This window comes from Mobula birostris, chromosome 7 (genome assembly GCF_030028105.1).
Source record: "Mobula birostris isolate sMobBir1 chromosome 7, sMobBir1.hap1, whole genome shotgun sequence".
NCBI classification, from domain to species: Eukaryota; Metazoa; Chordata; class Chondrichthyes; order Myliobatiformes; family Myliobatidae; genus Mobula; species Mobula birostris.
This window is the reverse complement of record NC_092376.1, coordinates 26,013,422-26,034,884: the sequence shown is the minus strand read 5'-3', so window position 1 is coordinate 26,034,884 and position 21,463 is coordinate 26,013,422. Positions and strand designations below refer to the sequence as shown.

General features: G+C 39.7%; 1 protein-coding gene across 6 annotated transcripts in view; it reads left to right on the top strand.

The window, feature by feature from the left end:
* Positions 1–21,463, top strand: part of LOC140200057 (inositol polyphosphate-4-phosphatase type I A) — a 265,040-nt gene that overhangs the window by 50,880 nt on the left and 192,697 nt on the right. For all 6 annotated transcript variants that reach the window (XM_072262755.1, XM_072262759.1, XM_072262753.1 and 3 more), the window contains one exon: positions 712–804. The gene's annotated coding sequence lies outside the window, so the exon portion shown is untranslated. The remainder of the gene's footprint in view (positions 1–711; positions 805–21,463) is intronic.

Here is a 21,463-nt window from a genome sequence, read left to right as displayed (position 1 = left end):
AAGTAGTAAACTCCACCAGCTCCATCATGGGCACTAGCCTCTGCAGCATCAAGGGCACTTTTAAAAGATAATGCCTCAAGAAAGTAGCAGCCATCATTAAGGACCCCCATCACATGCCATTTTCTCATTACCATAAAGGAGGAGGTACAGGGGACCAAAGACTCGCTCAACATTTCAGAAACAGCATTTTTCTGTTCCAGCATAAGATTTCTGAATGGACAATAAACCCATGAACACTACCTCAATATTTTTCCCATTTCTTTTAGCACTACTTATTTATATATTTACTGTAATTTATATTTTTTTATTATGTATTGCAATGACCAGTTATCACAAAACGGATTTCATGACACACGCTAGTGATACTAAATCTGATTCTAACTAATCTCTGAGTAATTTGTTGGAATTTTCTTTCAACTGTTTGGCGCACTTGCAATATATCTTTTCTGTCTGTTCAACCAAATGAGCACCATCCTACTTTGTATATCTTCTGTCATTAAGTTTTTATCCATGTTAAGCCAGATTGTTCCCAATTAGGTCTACCAACTACAATTGACCCCAAGTTTTTTTTTCCCACAGAACATCTACCTAATGGTAGAGAGATTTAATCAAACATTCAAAAACTGTGTTAATTGATATTAAAATACTGGAAACTAATTAAACAACAGTAAGATAATTAAAGTACTTACCTGCACTTACTTTCCAATCAAGGTTGATGACTCCACTTGAATGAATGGTGTTCAGCTCCTATCCATTTGGCTCCGGGCATTTGTGTATGATATTGGATTTGGTGATTAGCAAAAGGTAAGTACATTTAGACCAATATGTTTTGTAATGTTGCCATTTGTGAAACCAAATACAAGCATGCAAATAGAAGCAGATACCCATTTTATCGTCTCATCATCCAGATGAACATGTATTTAAGTGTGTTGTTTCTTTGATCATGCTAAAAATGTTTGCTAATAAAACAGGGCATCTAGTACCATGCTGTTCAAGGCAAATCATTATGTATTATCTGAACCAATTAAATTGAAAGGTTATGAAATTAATGCAAGGACTGAGTGAAAGCAGTGAACAGAATGTAAAGTTGGAGTTAAGGAAAATAAAGATAAGCTAAATAAAAACGCAAACAACAGGAATTCTGCAGGTGCTGGAAATTCAAGCAACACACATCAAAGTTGCTGGTGAGCGCAGCAGGCCAGGCAGCATCTTTAGGAAGAGGTACAGTCAACGTTTCCGGCCTGAAACATTGACTGTACCTCTTCCTAGAGATGCTGCCTGGCCTGCTACATTCACCAGCAACTTTGATGTGTGTTGCCTAAGCTAAATAAAAATTAAGTTTCAAATACTACACTTCAAATGTTCAATTATTTAAACCTGGTCAAATGTGACTACTTAATTGGAAAAGTTAATTTTCAGTGCACAGTTGATGATAGCAAATAGTTATATCATTTAGTGGATATGTGGAGCAAGATAAGCAAGACTTTGACTGAAGATGGAGGTATGAGACTACAGATGCTAGAATATGGATCAAAAAGTAAACTGCAAGAGAACTTGACAGTTGTGGATGGAAATGGACGGTCAGTGTTTCAGGTCGAGACCTATCCTCTGGACTGAGTAGAGGATGAGGTTTGGGGAAAGAGGTGAAAAATGACAGGTGAGGAATGATTGACAGAAAGATGGAGTTAGATGGTGGGAGGAAGGTGGAGATAGCAACAGAGGCCCATCATCATGGATCATTTCATCATAACAGTGAATGAAGATAGTACAAGGAAAAACAATAATAGAATGCTGAATAAAGTGCTAGAGTGCAGTGTAGTCAGATGCAAGCCCTTAACGTGAGGCCAAGAGTCCATTCTGATGTACTAGGGATGGGACTGTACAACACTCTTTTAATAATTAGAATTGGTTTATTATTGTCACATATACCGTGATACTGTGAAAAGCTAATCTAATATGCACAAACAGCATATTGTTTGTGGATATTAGATTATTATATAGGGTTTTAAGGTAGAACAAAGTAAAACAATAACAGCACACACAAAATGCTGGAGAAAATCAGCAGGGCAGGCAGCATCCATGGAAAGGAAGACAGTCAATGTTTCAGATGGAGACAAGAATAAAGTGTATATCTACAGAGAAGGTGTATTTCAGGTAAAGAATAAGTTACATAATCATAATGAGGTAGATTATGAGGTCAAGAATCTAAGTTATCATACTAGGGAACTATTTAATAGACTTGTAACAGTGCAATAGAATCTGAACTTGAACCTGAACCTGGTGGTATGAGTTTTCAGGCTTTTGTACCTTCTGCCGATGGAAGAGTGGAGAAAAGAGTATGTCCAGGGTGGTAAGCATCTTTGATCTTCTGGCTCTTTTTCTGATGCACTGAGAAGCATAGACAGAGTCCAAGGAGGGGAGGCAGGTTTCTGTGATATTCTCTGTAGTTTCTTGTAGTCATGTGAAGAGTGGTTGCTATACCGAACCATGATGCATTCAAATGGTGCATTGATACAAATTGGTAAGGGTTGATGAGAACATGCCAATTTCTTGAACCTCTTGAAGAAGTAGAGGTATTGGTGAGCTTTCTTAGACAGATGTTAAACTGGAGTCTTTGTCCCATTATGGTTTCCTGAATCTTAGCAAACTTAGGTTTCTAAAGTGAATCATTTATCCCCGCTCATTGATTAAACAGTATGATTTGGATTGTTAGATTTAATTGGTGTATTAATTTTAGTCCATCCTTGACTCCTTCCTTTTCTAAGTAAGACCATAAGATGTAGGAGCAGAATTAGACCATTTGGCCCATTGAGTCTGCTCCACCATTTCATCATGACTGATCCAGTTTTTGTCTTGGCTCCAATCTCCTATCTTCTCCCTGTATCCCGTCATGCCCTGACCAATCAAGAATTAATCAACTTCTGCCTTAAATATACATAAAGAATCCCACAGATTCACCACTCTCTGGCTAAATAAATTCCTCCTCATTTCTGTTTGAAAGAGAAGCCCCTCTATTCTGAGGCTTTCTAGTTTTAGACTCTCGCATCACAGAGAACATCCTCTCCACATTCACTTTATCAAGGCCTTTCACCATTCGATAGGTTTCAATTAGGTTATCGCTTCTGAATTCTAGTGAATGCAGTCCCAGAGCCATAAAAAGCTCTTCGTATGACAAGCCTTTCAATCCTGGAATCATTTTCATGAATCTCCTTTGAACCCTTTCTAGTTTCAGCACATCCTTTCTAAGATGAAGGGCCCAAAACTGCACTCAATACTCCAAGTGAGGCCTCAACAGTGCTTTATACAGTCTCAACATTACATCCTTGCTTTTATATTCTAGTCCTCTTGAAATAAATGTTATCATCTCATTTGCCTTCTTTACCACAGACTCAACCTGCAAATTAACCTTAAGGATTCCTGTACAAGGACTCCAAAGTCTCTTTGTGCCTCATTTTTGTATTTTCTCTCCATTTAGAAAATAGTCAACCCTTTCATTTCTTCTACCAAAGTTATATAATTAAGCTCCCAGCTATAATTAGCCATGATTCAATAATGCTTACAACATGATACGTGCCAATCTGTAACTGCTATAAATTCATCTACCTTATTCTGTATACTGTGGACATTCAGCTATATCTTGTGTCCTGTATTCGCCCTTTTCAACTTTATCCACCTTTTATGTAACAACTCCTCCTGTTGACTGTAATTTTGCGTTATCAAAGGCTTTTCCTCACTACACATTGCCTCTGTTTGTAAACCAGCTACCTCATCTTCAGCAGTATCGGAACTTTTCCCATCCTCCCCCCTGCCAAATTAGTTTAAACCCTCCCGAACAACTCCAGCTAACTTGCCCGCAAGGATATTGCATCCCCTCTGGTTCAGATATATCCTGTTCCTTTTGTACAGGTCTTACCTTCCCCAGAAGAGATCCCAACGATCCATAAATCTAAACACTGCACCCTGCACCAGCCACGCATTCACCTGCCAAATTTCCTTTTCCTACCCTCACTGGCACGTGGCATGGGCAGTAATCCAGAAAATTACTACCCTGGAGGTGTTGTTTCTTAGCTTCTGTCCTAGCTCCTGAAAATCACTCTTCAGAACCTCCTTACCTTGTCTACCTATGTCAATGGTGCCAATATGTACCAACACTTCTGGCTGCTCACTCTCGCCCTTGAGAACGCCACGGATCCACGGGGGACTTCCGGGTCATCAAGGGAATGGCGGTGTAAGAAAAAGGTCTCTTGACAAAAAAGAAGGTAAACTGCCCCAAAATCGAAATTAGACAAATACTTAATATTGTATAGCTATTTTAATAAAAGGGGCAAGGATGATGTCTAAGAACAAGATTAAAAAGTCCACTCAGAAGGCTGATAAACACAAAGAGACGCAGCAAGGCGACGGGCCTAGCTCCCCCATGGCAAGCCAGGATGGAGATAATGAGGAGGAATCGGTGAATCTGTCTTTGATTCTCATAGAGATTCACGAGTTCTGACAAGATAACAACAAACAGCTGGAAGATATTAAAGGAGAAATAGTAAAAACTAATTCGAGGATAGATGAAGCTGAAGCGAGGAATGTAGGAATTGAGGAGAAGCTACAAAACGCAGAGGAAGTGATAGCAGAAATGCTAAAGCTACAAGAGCAGCTCCAGTGGAAGCTAATAGACCAAGAAGGCCGCTCAAGAAGGGAAAATGTGAGGATCTACGGAGTTCCCGAAGGAACTGAATGTAAACCCGGATTGATGATTCCCTTCGTGGAGAAGCTGCTTAGCGAGAACCTTGATATACCGGACGCAAAAGACCTACAGATAGAAAGGGCTCACCGCGCGTTGTCACCACAGCCTCGGGCAGGCGCCCAGCCCAGTTCGATTCTAGTCAGATTTCTCAGTTACAGAACGAAGGAGGAGGTGCTTAAACGGGCATGGCAAAAGAAAGGTTTCATGTGGAGCAACTGTAAAATTAGTTTAGACCGTGATTACGCACCGGGGATCCTTGCCAGACGGAAGGAATATGCGGAAACACGGAGAGTTCTGAAGGAAAACAACATCAGATTTCAGACCCTGTATCCAGCTCGGCTGAGAGTCTTTTACGACGAAGGGACAAAAACTTACGCTATGGCGGAGGACAACGTCGGACTTGGCGGACCGGGGACTACCTATTAAAGTTATCACCCAACCGGAGTCGCTACTGGAGAGGATTCGGCAGTAGTCGTGGCAGCCAGTGTGGCGAGGACGCTCCACACGAACCAGAGTGTCAAACTACAAGGAAAAGCTGCAAATATTCAGACGCGAATGTACAGAGAGTGCAGGTTAATTAAGAGAAATGACTGAAAAGAGTAAATTGGACTTAAAGGTAAAATGAAAGCTAGTAACTGAAAATAAACTAGACGGAATAACTTGAATGATAGCAATACGGTCGAGACATAAATAGGAGAAAATTCTCTATGATTATTCACACTGCTGAGGGCTCTCTAACACAGGGTGAAGACAGAGGTTATTCCTCTGAACTGAGGCGGATCAGTGCTCAGGCCTCACTGTTGGAAGTCGGGAAAAATTTTCAAATGTTATACATTCAAAAATGTCTAGGGTGTGGTTATATGTTTTGGTTTACTGTTGAGAAGGGATTGCTTACTGTTTGGTTAGAAAAGGAGAGTGTTTTTTTTCTACTAGAGAAAAATGCAAATTGAATTGGTAAAAATAATTTCCTATAATGTTAATGGGGTTTTGAATCCAATTAAAAGAAATAAGATTATGTCTAAATTGAAAAAAGAGAGGACACAAATAGCTTTCCTCCAGGAAACACATATGAGCCAATCCGAACATGAAAAATTAAAAAGAATGGGCTTTAGGCATGTATTTTATTCATCATATAAATTGAGCCACAAAAGAGGGGTAGCTACTTTAATATCAAGTACTCTTAATTATGAACATATTTCAGAGACTAAAGACAAAGGTGGACAATTTGTAAAAATTACAGGAAGAATAGAAGGTACAGAAATAACACTGCTGAATGTTTATGCTCCACCAGGTTGTGAATGTTCATTCTATAGACCCATTTTTGACCTAATGGTCAGTTCTCAAGGGGTAGTAATCTGTGGAGGGAATTTTAATATTAGGTTAAATCCTGCATTAGATTCTTCAAAAGTAGTTACTCAGAATAAACCTCTGACTCGGAAAATGAATTTATTGATGGAGGAGTTGGGAATTATAGATGTGTGGAGGGAATTATACCCCACTAGTAAAGATTATATACATTACTCTTTCCCTCATTCAGCCTATTCAAGGATAGACTATTTCTTTATCTTCAATACAGACAGACTCAGGATAAAAAACTGTAATATTGCAACAATTGCTCTGTCGGATCATAGCCCAGTCTCTATGTCGCTAATCCTGGGAAGGAAAATGAGGAAAGCACTATGGAGGTTAAATTCACATATACTCAATAACTTGAAAGTTATGGAGAGATTAAGGGGAGAAATCAAAGAATACCTAGACCTTAATGACACGGGAGAAACATCACCAGTGATCTTATGGGATACATTGAAAGCTGTACTGAGAGGAAAAATTATTTCCATTACCACTCACATGAAAAAAATCAATGCACAAAAATTAGCAGACCTTCAAGGAAAATTAAAACAACTTCAAGTTGTAGATAGCAACAAAAGTAATTCTAATTTAAAACAGGAAATTAGGAAATTGCAAAGTGAAATTGATATTTATACATTGGAAACTCAAAAGAAATTTTCTTTACCTGAGACAAAAGAATTATGAAGTAGGAGGTAAATCAGCTAGATTATTAGCATATAAATTACGAAAACAACAAGCAGACAATACAATTAATAAAATAAAGAATCCAAAGACAAAGCTTGTGGAGAATACAATAGGGAAAATTCAAGAGAGTTTTGAAACATATTATCGAGAGCTGTACTCCCAACCCCGGGCCTCCAATGAGCCCTATATAGACAATTTATTGAATTCTTTAGATCTACCCAAGCTTACAGATTTACAACATGAATGCCTATTAGAACCAGTAACTGTCAAAGAACTGAATGTGGCCATCTCTAGATTAAAGGCTGGAAAGTCTCCAGGTTCTGATGGGTTTACCTCAGAGTGGTACAAATCGCTGAAGTCACAGTTAGCCCCATTACTACTTAACACCTTTATTTGGATCTTGCAGAGAGGAGAAACTCCACCTTCCTGGAGAGAAGTGATTATTTCAGTTATCCCTAAAGAGGGTAAAGATAAACTAGAATGTGGTAATTATTGGCCAATTAGCATTCTTAATTTAGATTACAAATTATTTACATCTATATTAGCGCGCAGATTGGAAAAGCTTTTACCTGGCCTAATCCACTTAGACCAGACTGGATTTATTCAACAAAGACAAACACAGGACAACATAAGGAGAACTCTACACATACTAGAACAGGTTATTAAGAACAGGACAGAGACAATGGTAGTGGGATTAGACGCTGAGAAAGCTTTTAATTCAGTTAGTTGGGCATTCCTATACAGAGTGTTAGGAAGATTTGGTTTTCAAGAAAAGTTTATTAAAGTAATCCAGACTTTATACGAAAGCCCTACAGCTGGAATTAAGATAAATGGGGACCTTTCTGACTCCTTTATTTTAGAGAGAGGCACTAGACAGGGATGCCCAATTTCTCCTCTCCTTTTGCGCTATACATTGAACCGCTTGCCCAACTAATAAGACAGAGTGAAATTGTAAAAGGTATCAAGGTAAATGGGATTGGACAGAAAGTGGCTTTATTCGCAGATGATGTTTTAGTTTATCTGAGTGGACCAGAAAAATCATTTATAGGATTGTTTACACTGTTGGATGACTTTGGGAAAATATCAGGTTATAAAATAAATGTAAAGAAAACGCAAGTTATGTCCCTAAATTATACACCATCCAAAAAACTGCAGGATACATATGATCTTAAGTGGGAAGCTAAATCATTAAAATATTTAGGAATAACCCTGCCGAAGGATCTTTCGACGCTGTCACAGGTAAATTATGGGCCATTAATTTCAGAGGTAAAAGCAGATATGCATAGATGGAATCTTATCCCCTTTTTAAGTTTATATTCAAGGATAAATACCATAAAAACGAATATTCTCCCTCGGTTACTCTACCTTTTCCGGACTTTACCTGAGGAGGTGGATGATAATCAATTCAGAGAATGGGACAAATGGATTTCCTGCTTTATCTGGCAAGGAAAGAAACCTAGAATTTGATATAATACCTTACAGTTAGGGAAGGAAGGAGGAGGTATGGTACTTCCTTGCTTGAGAAATTATTTTTATGCTTCACAGATAACCCCTCTGTTATATTGGTGTAATAGGGAATATGAGGCTAGATGGAAGGAAATAGAATTTGGATTGGTTGACAGTTTTCCTCTACAGGCCTCAATAGCTGACAAAGGATTGATGGCCCAATTGGAAAAGTTTAAAAACAACAGGATAAATCTTACATTAAAAGTATGGCAGAAGGTGGTCAATTCATGTGGAATCAATAACATTTTAAAACTTTTCAGATGGTGTGCATATGATACCGAATTCCTTCCCAACAGAGGAGATAAAAGATTTGAACTATGGATAAAGAAAGGTCTTACAATTTACCTCTCATTTACACATAAAAGAGTATTACGAAGTTTCCAATTCCTGCAGAACAAACATGGCCTAGAACACAATGACTTTTTTAGGTAACCCAGAGTTTACGTTAACCAGAGTTGTAGATATACAGACTTATCAACAGTAGAATTAGAATTTTTCAAGATTCTGAATTCGGCTTACAGTTCAATACCAAGTAAATCAGTTTCTCGATTATATAATACACTCTCCCATGCTAAAAATGTAAACACATTGTATATTAAAGAGAAGTGGGAGAAAGAAGTGGGGTTGGTACTTTCAGAGGAGGCTGGGGGGGAAATATGCAGCTTTCAGTGGTCTTGGACTAACTCTTTGACTGGGAGAGAATATTGTTGGAAAAATATTATAAGATACTTCAAGACCCCATATCAGGAAAAGTATAAAGACACAAACGTGGCGTGTTGGAGAAGGTGCGGCTCCACGGAGGCAAATCATTTCCTTATTTTCTGGGATTGCCCTAAATTAAGTTTATATTGGAAAGGTGTTCATAGAACATTAGTTAAGGTACTTAAGACCCAGATACCTCTGAACTTTGAGACGCTCTATTTGGGGCATGTATTGTTTCTTGAACAGAAGAAAGATATAAAGTTGCTACAGGCCCTTTTAGCGGCAAGTAAGAAATCAATCACTAGAAAGTGGCTAAATCCACCTACATTAGAAGATTGGCATGAAATTATCTTGGAAATATTTAAAATGGAAAAGATGACTTACTCTCTGAGAATTCAAAAAGAAAAAATTTATCTAATTTGGAATAAATGAATTGAATATATAATCCCAAAGCGAGCAGACTTTAGATGACTGTCCTAATGATTTATACTGCTCTTCTGATCAACACAGTAATATTGCTAACGTAAGCACCCCTGGTCTAAATTTTACTGTTTTTGTTTTTTTTTGAAAATGGAGAATTAACACAAGTAAAGGAAAAGATTTGGGAAAGGGATAAAAAATGATAAAATTAAGTAAATAAGTACATAGGGATTAGATAATTATGTTTGGGGGTAGGAGCAAACATGAACAAGTTAGGATATAAACACCTACAATGGTAGTTACATAGGCTTACGTACAACATTTTGGACCAGAAAGAAATGGTCCAGAAGAGATATATGGAAATTATTATTATTTTTCTTAACAACTAATATCATTACTTAGCCTAATTTCAACTGCACATAATTATCTATTTAAGTGTCTAATTTCTTTTTATATCATCTTAATGTGTACTTAGGAATGTATAAATAATTATAGTTTTATACATATAAAAAAAATGGAAAAGCTTATACATGTGAAAAAGTTGTGAATTCCTTATCCAAATAAAAATAAAAAATTAAAAAAAAAGAGAATGCCATGGATCCAATCCAAGACATCCCTGAACCTGGCACCAGGGTGGCAACATACCATCCAGGTGTCTCTATTGTGCCCACAGAACTATCACTCTGTTTTTCTGACTAGGGAATCTCCTAACACCAGTGCATTTCTTTTCATCCCTCTGCTCCTCTGAGCCACAGTGCCAGAGACCCGGTCACTGTGGCTCTCCCCTGGTAGCTCTCCCCCCTCAATAGTATCTAAAGTTATATGCTTATTATTGAGGTGAATATCCACAGGTGTACTCTGCACTGGCTGTGCACTTCCCCTCCTTTCCTAACAGCCACCCAGCTATCTGTCTCCTGCACCCTAGGGATGGCTACCTCCCTGAGGATCCTGTCTATCTTCTCCTTATTCTCCCATATGAGACAAATGTCATCGAGCTACAGCTCCAGTTCCTTAATATGTTCTCTCAGGAGCTGCAGCTTGGTGCGCCTAGTGCAGATGTGTTTATGTGGGAGACTGGCAGTCTCCCAGACTGTACACATTCCACACACATTACAAAACACTGCTGCTGGAGCCATGTTCACTAAACTACAATGCCTTAACAGACAAGGACTGAACAAATAAGAGCAGATAGAGAGTAGCTTGTATTTCACCTCACTGAAGCCTGATCTCACCTAAGTATGATGAACCAAAGCTACTCTAAACACTGGCACATGAATGAGAATGGCTACTCCACCTGCACCTGTGCTATTTTTATTGGCCCTTTCTAATGAATCCCTCTTGCTGATTGGTTGCTTCACAACTCCGATCAACTGCCACAACCTCTTGCCTTTAAAATCTCGATCGCCATCCTGATTGAAAGCTGGCTGTTTTGACGCACTCCCCCACATCGGAGGTTCAACTTGGAAAACTGCTGTGAGCTCTGCCTATTAAATCTTGAACGTGGACCTGATTGAAAGGTAGCAACTTATACAAAATGCTGGAGGAATTTAGCATCTAGGAAAAGAGTACAGTTGATGTTGTGAAGATGTTGAATCCTCGTAGGTTGAGTTAAGAAATTGCAAGGGTATAAGGACGTTGATGGCAATTACGTACAGGCCTCTCAGCAGTGGCTGGGAGGTGGACCACAGGAAACAGCAGGAAATAGAAAAGGTGAGTCAAAAGGGCAATGTTATGGGGGATTTTAACAAGCAGGACAATTGGGAAATTCAGGTTGATAATGGATCTCAAGAGTGAGTTTGTTGAATGTCTGAGAGATAGCTTTTTGGAGCAGTTTGTTGCTGAGCCTACTAGGGGATTAGCTATACTGGATTGGGTGTTATGTAATGAACCGGAGGCTATTAGGAAGCTTAAGGTAAAAGAACCCTTAGGAACCAGTGATCACAATATGATTGTGTTCAACTTGAAATTTGATAGGGAGAAAGTAAAGTCTGATGTAGCAGTGTTTCAGTACAGTAGGGGAAATTACAGTGATATGAGGGAGGAGTCGGCCTAAGTAAATTGGAAGGAGCTGCTGGCAGTGATGTCAGCAGAGCAGCAATGGTGTGCGTTTTTGGGGGAAAATGAGGAAGGTGCAGGACATGTGTATTCCAAAAATGAAGAAATACTCAAATGGTGAAATAGTCTAACCGTGGCTGATAAGGGAGGTCAAAGCTATTGTAAAAGCAAAAGAGTGGGCATACAACAAAGCAAAAATTAGTGGGAAGATGGAGGATTGGGAAATTTTTAAAAGCCTACAGAGAGCAAACTATTAGAAGAGAAAAGATGAAATATGAAAACATTTATGAAACTATCAATGTGGATAGTAAAAGTTTTTTCAAGTATATTAAAAATAAAAGAAATGAGAGTGGATATTACTGTTAGAAAATGATGCAGGAGAAATAATAGCGGGGGACAAGGAGATGGCTGCTGAACTAAATGAGTATTTTGTGTCATTCTCCACTGTGGAAGACACTAGCAATATGCCTGATGTTGTAGTGTGTGAAGGAAGCAAAGTGGGTGCAGTTCCTGTTACAAGAGAGAAGGTACATAAGTCACCCGGACCAGAGGAACTGCACTCTAGGGTTCTGAAAGGGGTAGATTTGAAGATTGTGGTGGCATTATAAATGATCTTTCAAAAATCATTGGACTCTGCCATGGTGCCAGAGGACTAGAAAATTGCAAATGTTACTCCATTCTTTAAGAAAGGAGGAATGCAGCAGAAAGGAAATTATAGACCAGTTAGCCTGACCTCAGTGATTGGGAAGATGTTGGAGTCAATTGTTAAGGATGAGGTGATGGAGTCCTTGGTGCCAAAGGACAAGATAGGACAAAGTCAGCTTGGTTTCCTTCAGGGAAAATCCTGCCTAATGACCCTGTTGGAATTCCTTGAGGAGATTACAAGTAGGATGGATAAAAGGGCATGCAGTGGATGTTGTATATTTGGAATTTCAAAAGGCCTTTGACAAGGTGCCACACACGAGGCTGCTTTCCAAGTTAAGAGCCCATGGTTTTACAGGAAAGTTACTAACATGGTTAGAGCATTGGCTGATTGGTAGGAGGCTGTGAGTAGGAATAAAAGGATTTCTGGTTGGCTGCCAGTGACTAATGGTGTTCCACAGGGGTCATTGTTGGAACCACTTCTTTTTATGGTGTATATAAATGATTTAGATGATGGAATAGATGGCTTTGTAGCCAAGTTCGCAGATAATATGAAGATTGGTGGAGGGGCAGTTATTGTCGGGGAAACTGGTAGGATGCAGAGGGACATAGACAGATTAAGAGAATGGGCAAGAAAGTGGCAAATGAAATACAATGTTGGAAAATGCATGGTCATACACCTTGGTAGTAGAAATAAATGTGTGAACTATTTCCTAAATGGGGAAAAAGATCTAGAAATCTGAGATGCGGAGACACTTGGGAGTCCTTGTGCAGAACGCTCTGAAGGTTAACTTGCAGGTGGTGAGGAAGGCAAACGCCATAGTAACATCGTTTCAAGTGGTCTAGAATCCAAGAGCAAGGATGCATTGCTGAGACTTTATAAGGCACTGGTGAGGCCTCATCTTGAGTATTGTGAACAGTTTTGGGCCCCTCATCTTAGAAACGATGTGCTGGCATTGGAGAGGGTCCAGAGGATGTTTCCAGGAATGAAAGGTTTATCATACAAGGAATGTTTGATGGCTCTGGGTCTGTACTCGCTGGAATTCAGAAGGATGGGGGGGGGGGGGATCTCATTGAAACCTTTTGAATGTTGAAAGGCCTAGACAGAGTGGATGTGGAAAGGATGTTTCCCATGGTGGGAGAGTCTAGGACAAAAGGGCACAGGATAGAGGGGCAGAGAAATTTCCTTAGCCGAAGTGTGGTGAACTTGTGGAATTTGTTGTCAGATGCAGCGGGGGAGGCCAGATTGTTGGTTGTATTTAAGGCAGAGATTGATAGGTTCTTGATTGGACATGGCATCAAAGGTTACAGGGAGAAGGCCGGGAACTGGGGTTGAGGAGGAGATTTTTGAAAAAAGGATCAGCCATGATTGAATGGCGGAGTATACATGATGGGCCAGATGGCCTAATTCTGCTCCTATGTTTTATGCTCTAGTCATTGCTTTAGAGATGCTTTGGGGCAAAACCCTTCCACAGGTGCTTCCTGGCCTGCTGAGTTCCTCCAGCATTTTGTGTGTGTTACTTTTGCTCTTATGCTTTTCCTTGTACCAGTGTTGATACTATCAATGTAGTTACTGTCCTGCACATATGCTAAGGCTGTGTATTATAATAATCTCCTTTAATCCTTGCATTTAAAAGTTTTAAATTGGAGTATAATCCCTGGATTAGTTATTTATTGTTACACATTCAAAGCCAAAATTTCTTAGATTAAAATATACGCAGAAAAAATAAATGTTGGAAGTTAATATGTCCAACATGGCATTTTGGCTATTCAGAACACAATTAGATGCTAATTGGAATAGTTTTTGTCCCAAGATAATCTATGAAGGCTTCATGGACTTTAATTGCATAAAGCTGGGAGGGAAAATGAGAGGATGGTCAAGGCCATACAAATTGTGGCGTAGAAATTGTGAAAGTGGAAATAATCATTTACAAATTTATAATGGGTGATGCATAAAAGAAAGACAAGCTGTAAAAGAATTGGCAATGGAGAAATATAGATTCTGTATTAATTTCAACATTGTTACTTTATAAAATCTTGAATGAAATTTCGAAGATTGTTTATCTGTGGCATTTACTTCAGAGGCCATAGAGCTGTAGGATTCCTTTTTGAACAAAGTCCAACAAAATGTTGAAATGTGTTTTAACTCTTTGAATGCAGATTGTATATTTTGTGTTTGGGCATGTTTCTTCATTATAGTCAATGTAATCAGATAATCACATCGCTGATGGTAATTAGAAGGTAGAAGGATGTGCATACAGGAATATTTTGGGAAGGAAGCTGGACAGGTGATGCAAAAAGGAAGTGTGCAAATCTATAATGAAGAAAGAGCGTGAGCTGAGAAAATTACCCATAACTGGAACAAAGGATAAAACCTAATTTGGATTGTGTTGCTCTTCAGTATCTTCTGTGAATTTTTCTTGTTCGATAATGTTCTAGAAATCTGCTGTACATAAATGTTAAAACTGAAATGGGTCTTTTCAGAAGTCTGTACAGCAGTTACAGAGGTGATTTAAAATAACCTAAGGAAGAGATGGCCCAATATTGAGCCGAGAACTTTTGAAGATTGAGCTTGGGAAATTAATGTGGTGGTATTTTAGTTGGAAGTTTACTTGATTGACTAAATGTAAGAGGAAAGTATACTGTTAATGACAGAGCATTGATGTACAGAGAGATCTTCAGATGCAAGTCTATACCTCCGTGAAAGTGGCCGTTCAAGGTGTTAGGATGGTAAAGAAAGCATGCTTTCCCTCATTACTATGGGCATGGAGTATAATATTCAGGAAGTCATGTTACTGTTGTTTAAATTTTGATTAGACCATACTTAGAGTATTGCATGTAGATCTGGTCACCCCGTTGCAGGAGGGATGTGGAGCCGTTGGAGAGGATTCAGAAGGTTACCAGGATGCATTCTGGATTAGAGAATATTAGCTATAGGGCTAGGTTTGACAAACTAGCGTGATCTTCTCTGGAGTATTTATTGGAGGCTGAGGAGACACCTGATAGAAGTTTATGAAGGGCATACCGTAGATAGGGTAGACAGCCAAAATCTTTTCCCCAGGGTATAAATGTTGATTATAGTGGGCATAGCTTTGATGTGAAAGGGGAAAGGTTTAAGGATGACGTACAGATGAAGTTTTCTTACACAGGGGAACACACTAGATGCCTGGAACATATTGCCAATAGTGGGAGTAGAAACATGAAAGTGGCATTCAAAGGGGCTTTTAGATAGACATGTGAGTTTGCAACCAGTGGAGGAATGTGGATCATATACAGGCAGAAAGGATTTGTTTAATTTGGCATTGTGCTCAGCAAAGATGTCATGCCATTGTGTCCTATAACAGCAGAGTCAAGTTCTTTATAAAGAAGCATTGAGAATTGAAAATGCCTTTATCTGACAGTTTATAAATGGCTTGTATCAATTGGGTATCTGGTTTGGCTGTTTGATGAAAAGCATAATTTATGCTGTTGACTTGCTACTGAATGAGATGAGTTATTTTGAGGCAACAAGCTATGATGGATCTTTGATAGGAATAGGCCAGCTGTCAAATCAAGGATCAGAAGCCATATTACGGTGAGCAAGCTTGACAAAAGCTACGCGTGTTTATTGGTGACTGGGCATGGTGAGATCTTGCATGCTGAAGACTAAAAATTACTCTACTCAGATGGTGCAGTCCTAGGTGGAGTTTCTGTTCAGAACACAGTGATAAATCAATATTTACAAATTATCAGATAAACTTGCACAGTATTTTCTATTATGATCTTGTTTTGTTTCTTCTACAATTATCCACAATAGTAAGAAGCCGTCATTGATTCCAGTTTCTTGGTCTACTTCACGTTAGCAGTTTCCTTAAGTAAATTTACAATAGTGAAATGTAACTTTAATCTTCATTAAAAAGATTCTTTTTAACAAAACTACTTAAATGTTTCAATGTTAATTTATCAGAAACAGTTGACATTCATAATCTAATTTTTCTCCATTTTTTATAATTAAATAAGTCAGCAAAATTCAATGGATTAATAAAGTGAATGGAATATATTGAAGTGTCAAGTCTTGACCGATAACACATTGTACAGATTAATATTAAGTGTGATCCTGCTCGCATCTTGATTAAAAATAGATCATTTGTGCTGTATATGATGAAATGGTTCCTGTTTCAGTATTTGTGTGGTTAAGTTTTTTTTAAACTTGACCATTTTAAATGTCTTTTTTTCTATATAATTCTTATTGTGTACCAGTTAAAGCAAATTTATAAATTCTTTCAATAGTTTTAAAATGAAAATTAAATTTAAATGTAACAGTTCATGAAAGCATTTGGAAATAAAAGCAGTTCCATTTAGTTACAGAATAACACACTGAACAGAAAATGCACACTTCAGCATACGTACACATATGTGGATCTCCAACAGAGCCAAAGATTTGTTTTCACTTGATGTGCATTAATTTTGCTTGTTTGGAACAGATGACAAGATTACTGCACGTCAAGTGAACAGGTTAATATGTTGCAATCTATGATACCTGCAGCTATTTTACTGGGTGGCTCCCTGAATTCTTCAGTTGCTACACTCTGTTTAGCAAATGCATCTTGCCAGTAAACAACACTGTCTGTTCAGAACCATCTTAGTAAAAACTTGAATGATAATAGATGAATAATAGTTATAAATATCATACCTTAAAAATGTGCATTGTTTTGAATACAGTTTACTGTTGCTGATCGCTTCTGCTAGATCAGCCTTTCTCAACCTTTTTGCCCTGGAGGGACCCTTGAAATAATTTTCAGGTCTCAGGGAACCCCTGCATACAACTTGTTATTATATCTGGAGCTCACGGTATATTAGCGTGATCAGTAGATATAGCAATCCAAAAAAAAACTGCCGATGCTCTTTTGAGTAGAGGATGAATTTTTAGCCAACCTTTCTTGGAGAAAAACAGATAGTTAAGCTAGACACGAGGAAATCTGCAGATGCTGGAATTTCAAGCAACACACATAAAAATTGCTGGTGAACGTAGCAGGCCAGGCAGCATCTATAGGAAGAGGTACAGTCGACGTTTCGGGCCGAGACCCTTCATTAGGATTAACTGAAAGAAGAGATAGTAAGAAATTTGAATCTCTTATTACTTCAACTGAAATGAGACCATTTCTATCCTTATTCTTGATGGTTGTTAAACAAGAAGAAGCTTGTTCACACATGTAAGAAGTTGAAAACTGCAGCAAAATGTTCATTGCTTTCCTATGAATGGCAGGGCACACTTTTTTTCCACAGAAATCCGGGGGCAGGTCAATAAATTTCATCTTGAGTGCATGATCAGAGTGCACCTCACTAAGTTCTTTCTCTTCTCTCAAAGTCAAGTTCTGAGGCTGAGCAGAAGATTCAGAGAAAGGGTCCTTCACTCAGTCATGCAGTGGCGTTGAAAGGGAAGAAAAATACTGTTCAATTTTGTTTGCTGTTCTTCCAGGTGGTTTTCAATAAGACTCGAGACTTTCTGATATGCTTCCTCACTCTCAAGCCCAAGCAGCGGTGGAAACATTTCCAGATTCCTTTTGCAGCATGATTTTTCCGAAGATTTTAAATCCAAGAATCTTGTCACTTGAAGTCAAAATATTTTCTCCAGGGCCTTGCAGAGATTCGTTCAACTGGTTCATATGATGAAAAATATCTGTTAAGTAGGCTAGTTTTTGCAGCCATTTTTCATCTTCAAAGCACTTAGCAAAATTTGGCCTACAATTTTCTTGAAAGTACTCCTGCAATTCACCTTTCAGCTCAGACACCCTGTTGAGAACTCTTCCTCTACTAAGCCACCAGATTTTTGTATGTAGCAGGAGATTTGTGTGCTCTTTGTCCAGGTTTTCACACAGTTGTTTTAAATATTCTTGAGTGAACTGGTCTTAAAGCTACTAAATAACTTGCTTCTTGAAGCTTTTTACTGACTGTGACTTTATTTTCAAAAGCTTTAATCTGTTTGTTTTGAGATTCCAATGGTCGTTTAAAATAATCAGCACTTTTACATGTCATTTGTAGTCTTTTCAATTTTCCTGGAGCCATTGCTACATTTATAAGTTGTTTGCCACAGACTAAGCACAATGGAATAGGACAACTTGGATCACCAGCCCAAGTAAAATCCATTGACAAGTAATTTTCATTGTAAAGACATGGTACCGGCTGATTACTCCAGTCCTGCCCACTGCTTTTGGTCAGGACCCAGAAGAAGCTGGTGGATGCCTTCTAGGGCATCAGGAGGCTTTGGGTCTCTGCTGCGGTCTTGAGTCTTCTGATCACAGAGGGCGTTCAGTCACTGGTGTGTGTGTGTGCACCCAGCTGATGGCTGTCCATCTCAGGACCCTGCAGAGGTACCTGTACATCACACACACACAATGCTGGAGGAACTCAGCAAGCCAGACAGCATCTATGGAAAAGAGGACAGTCGACGTTTCAGGCCGTGACCCTTCAGCAGGACTAGAGAAAAAAAGATGAGGAGTCAGAGATAGAAGGTTGGGGGGGGGGGAGGGGAGGGAGAAACACAAGGTGATAGGTCAAACTGGGAGGGAGTTCTAGCATCAGCAGATTTTTTCTCGTTTGTGATTGAGATACCTGTACAGTGACCACCCTGGCGATGCACTTTCTCCACTGGGGACACTGCCTGCAGAAGGTCATGCCGCTTTGATATGGGATCTAGTCTCATACAGACAGGATGCTCCTGTGCCAACAGGTGATGGTGCTGTAGCTGCGAGGTGGATGGGACCCCATCCTATCAGAGTGGGTGTCGAGGGGACTTGGGAAGTGGAGGAGTTCCGGCTGCACCACCATCCGATCGGCCAGAAGTGCTCGTTGGACCCAGGCCTTGGGATACCACGCAGGAGAGGGTCCCGCATAACGTGAGCCGTCTTGCGGGGATGCCCACTGTGCCGTTCCGTGATGCTCAAAAGTACTTCTTGTATAGGCTGCTCTTGTACATCTTTCATTTCCTTGCCTTTGTCTGCCAACCAGACTCACCTTGGCGGTCTGTTTTGCCATCTGGCAGCAGAGGAAGTCCCCAGTGGAAATCTCCTTCTACAGGTGTCCTTCCCCTGTACATTGGGGACCTGGGGTGGAAGGTGTTGTGTAGGGCAGTACAGTGCAACAAGTCTTTAAACAGGTTCACTGACACCCCATCCACCTGTCCATTCTGTGGCTGGGAGGAGTCACTGTACAAAGCTTGTATGGAGTGTGAGAGGTTGCAGCCCCCGTTTGAGTATCTGAAGGGGCTGCTGCTCAGGTTCTGGTTGCACTTCAGCCCGGTGCTCCTTATATACAGGCACTCAGTATGAAAGGGGAAGGGTTGGGAGGAGGATTTACTGATGAGCTTGCTCCTGGGCCTGCCCATTCATGGGTCTAGGCGGCATAAAATTGAGGGTTCTGCTAGGGCTGATTGCCTGCCGCTCTTCCGAGGATACGTTGGTGCCCCGCTGGCCTTGGATAGGGAACATGCAGTCACAATGGGTATAGTGGGGGATTTCTGGGAATGGTGGGCCCCCCAGGGAATTGACTGTTTTATAGACAGTAATCATATTTGAATTTATTTGCTGTCTTGTAAATACTTATTGTTTGTACTTTTTGCTTTTGTTGTGTAAATAAAATTTTATAGTTTTGTTAAAAAAAGATGGATTTTTTTGTGTCCATTGTTGCACTAGTGCAGTAAAATGACTCAGAAGATTGTAATTCTTCATCATTAACCTTATCAGAATTGTATTTAGGTCTAGGCCTAGAATCTCCTCTTCCATCTCACACTTCTTCAAAAAAACTCCACACTGGACTATCTTTAGAATGAAAATTTCCCTCCAGTTTTCTGTGACACTGGTAGTTTGTTCTCTTGCTGTCATAAGTCAGTCAGCGACATGTCAGGGGAAACTGGGGGAGGTAATTTGGGAGGGAGAGGCTGATGTCACAGCCCAATTTGAACAAGGCCATTCAATGCTTGGAAAACTGACATTATGCTCCTCATCAGCCTACCGTCCTTCCCTCTGTGCAAAACAGTGCTCACCAATTATCAACGGCCTTCTCTATCTTATGTTTAAAAACTGAGAATGGATTCAAACAGAAGCATGGTGCTACTACACACTGCCACACTGTCTGAGCGACTTCTAAGAAGATTGCTAATGGGGCTGGTTGGTCACCGCCCACCACTGCGAGTGCTAACACCCAACATTGCGCGAAGTTCAAAAAACACTTTTTTTTAAAATCATGATCTCTCGCGGAACACCTAGCGACCTCTCACAGAACTCTAGGGTTCCACAAGACCCCGCTTGAGAAACCCTGTGTTCTTTGGTGTATCATAACATTTCCAGTGGTAACTTCCCATGAGAAGAACAGAGTGTCTGCTTTGGGAGTCTGTCACTGAGGATATATCTTGGCCAATGCAGCTGACTTGAGTGTAATCATAAACTACCAGTGTAGAGCCTAGTGTCCTGGCTACATATGTTTAATTTGGGTTAGGATATGCATGAAGAGGATCTTAAGTCCTTGGGTTAGGCATGGATTGGGCTGAGCCACTCTGCTCAGTACATTACAGCGGCAAGCACATTTTACTAAAGTAGTTTCTGCTAGCTGTACGTTGCATTGCTGGATGAAATGACCAGGTATTGTGTGCTCGGGAATTAAATTCTGACCAATATTTACTGCAATAGTCATGTTGGGAAATATTTCAAGTCCTTGGCATCAGGTTTGATTTGGATTGTCTGAGATCAAGTCTGAATTTAAAATTCGATTCTAATGGATCACTATGTCAGTGGTGACGCTTGGTAGAAGGGAAATTGTAGGTGGACAGGCTTTAAAAAGGAATATACTCTTTCAGATGAAGGTCATACTGTTGATGTAACCACCCACAATATGGTTACAGGTGCCCATAAGTTTTCTCAATCAATGGCTGTTGTGGATAGACAGGAGACCAGTGATTGATCTGTCAGTAAGGAAAGATGAGAATTAATTAGGATTTGCTCCCAACAATTGGAAATGTTGGAAGAAGATTGGCAACTGTTAGTGACTTCTCTTTAGAAGGAATGCAAAAGAACCCAGAGGGCTATGCAGGAGGGAGTTGGGCTTGGACCAGTGGCAGAAGGGTACAAAGGCAATGAATAAGTTAGACTTGGCATCTATGGGGTAACGTAAAGGAGCAGAAACCAAATGGGAGATTGAAAGTGCATAATGAGATGAGAAATAAATAGACTTGGATAATCCTGCCTCTCATGTCTTGGTGCTCTTGGTGGTTCTACAAATTTGTCTATGTAAGTGAAGAACAACTCTAGCTCCTTCTTTTCCAGCCCTTCACCTCCCAGTTTTTTACTTCATCCCCTTCCCCCACCCACCTGTCTTCACCTATCACCTTCTGGC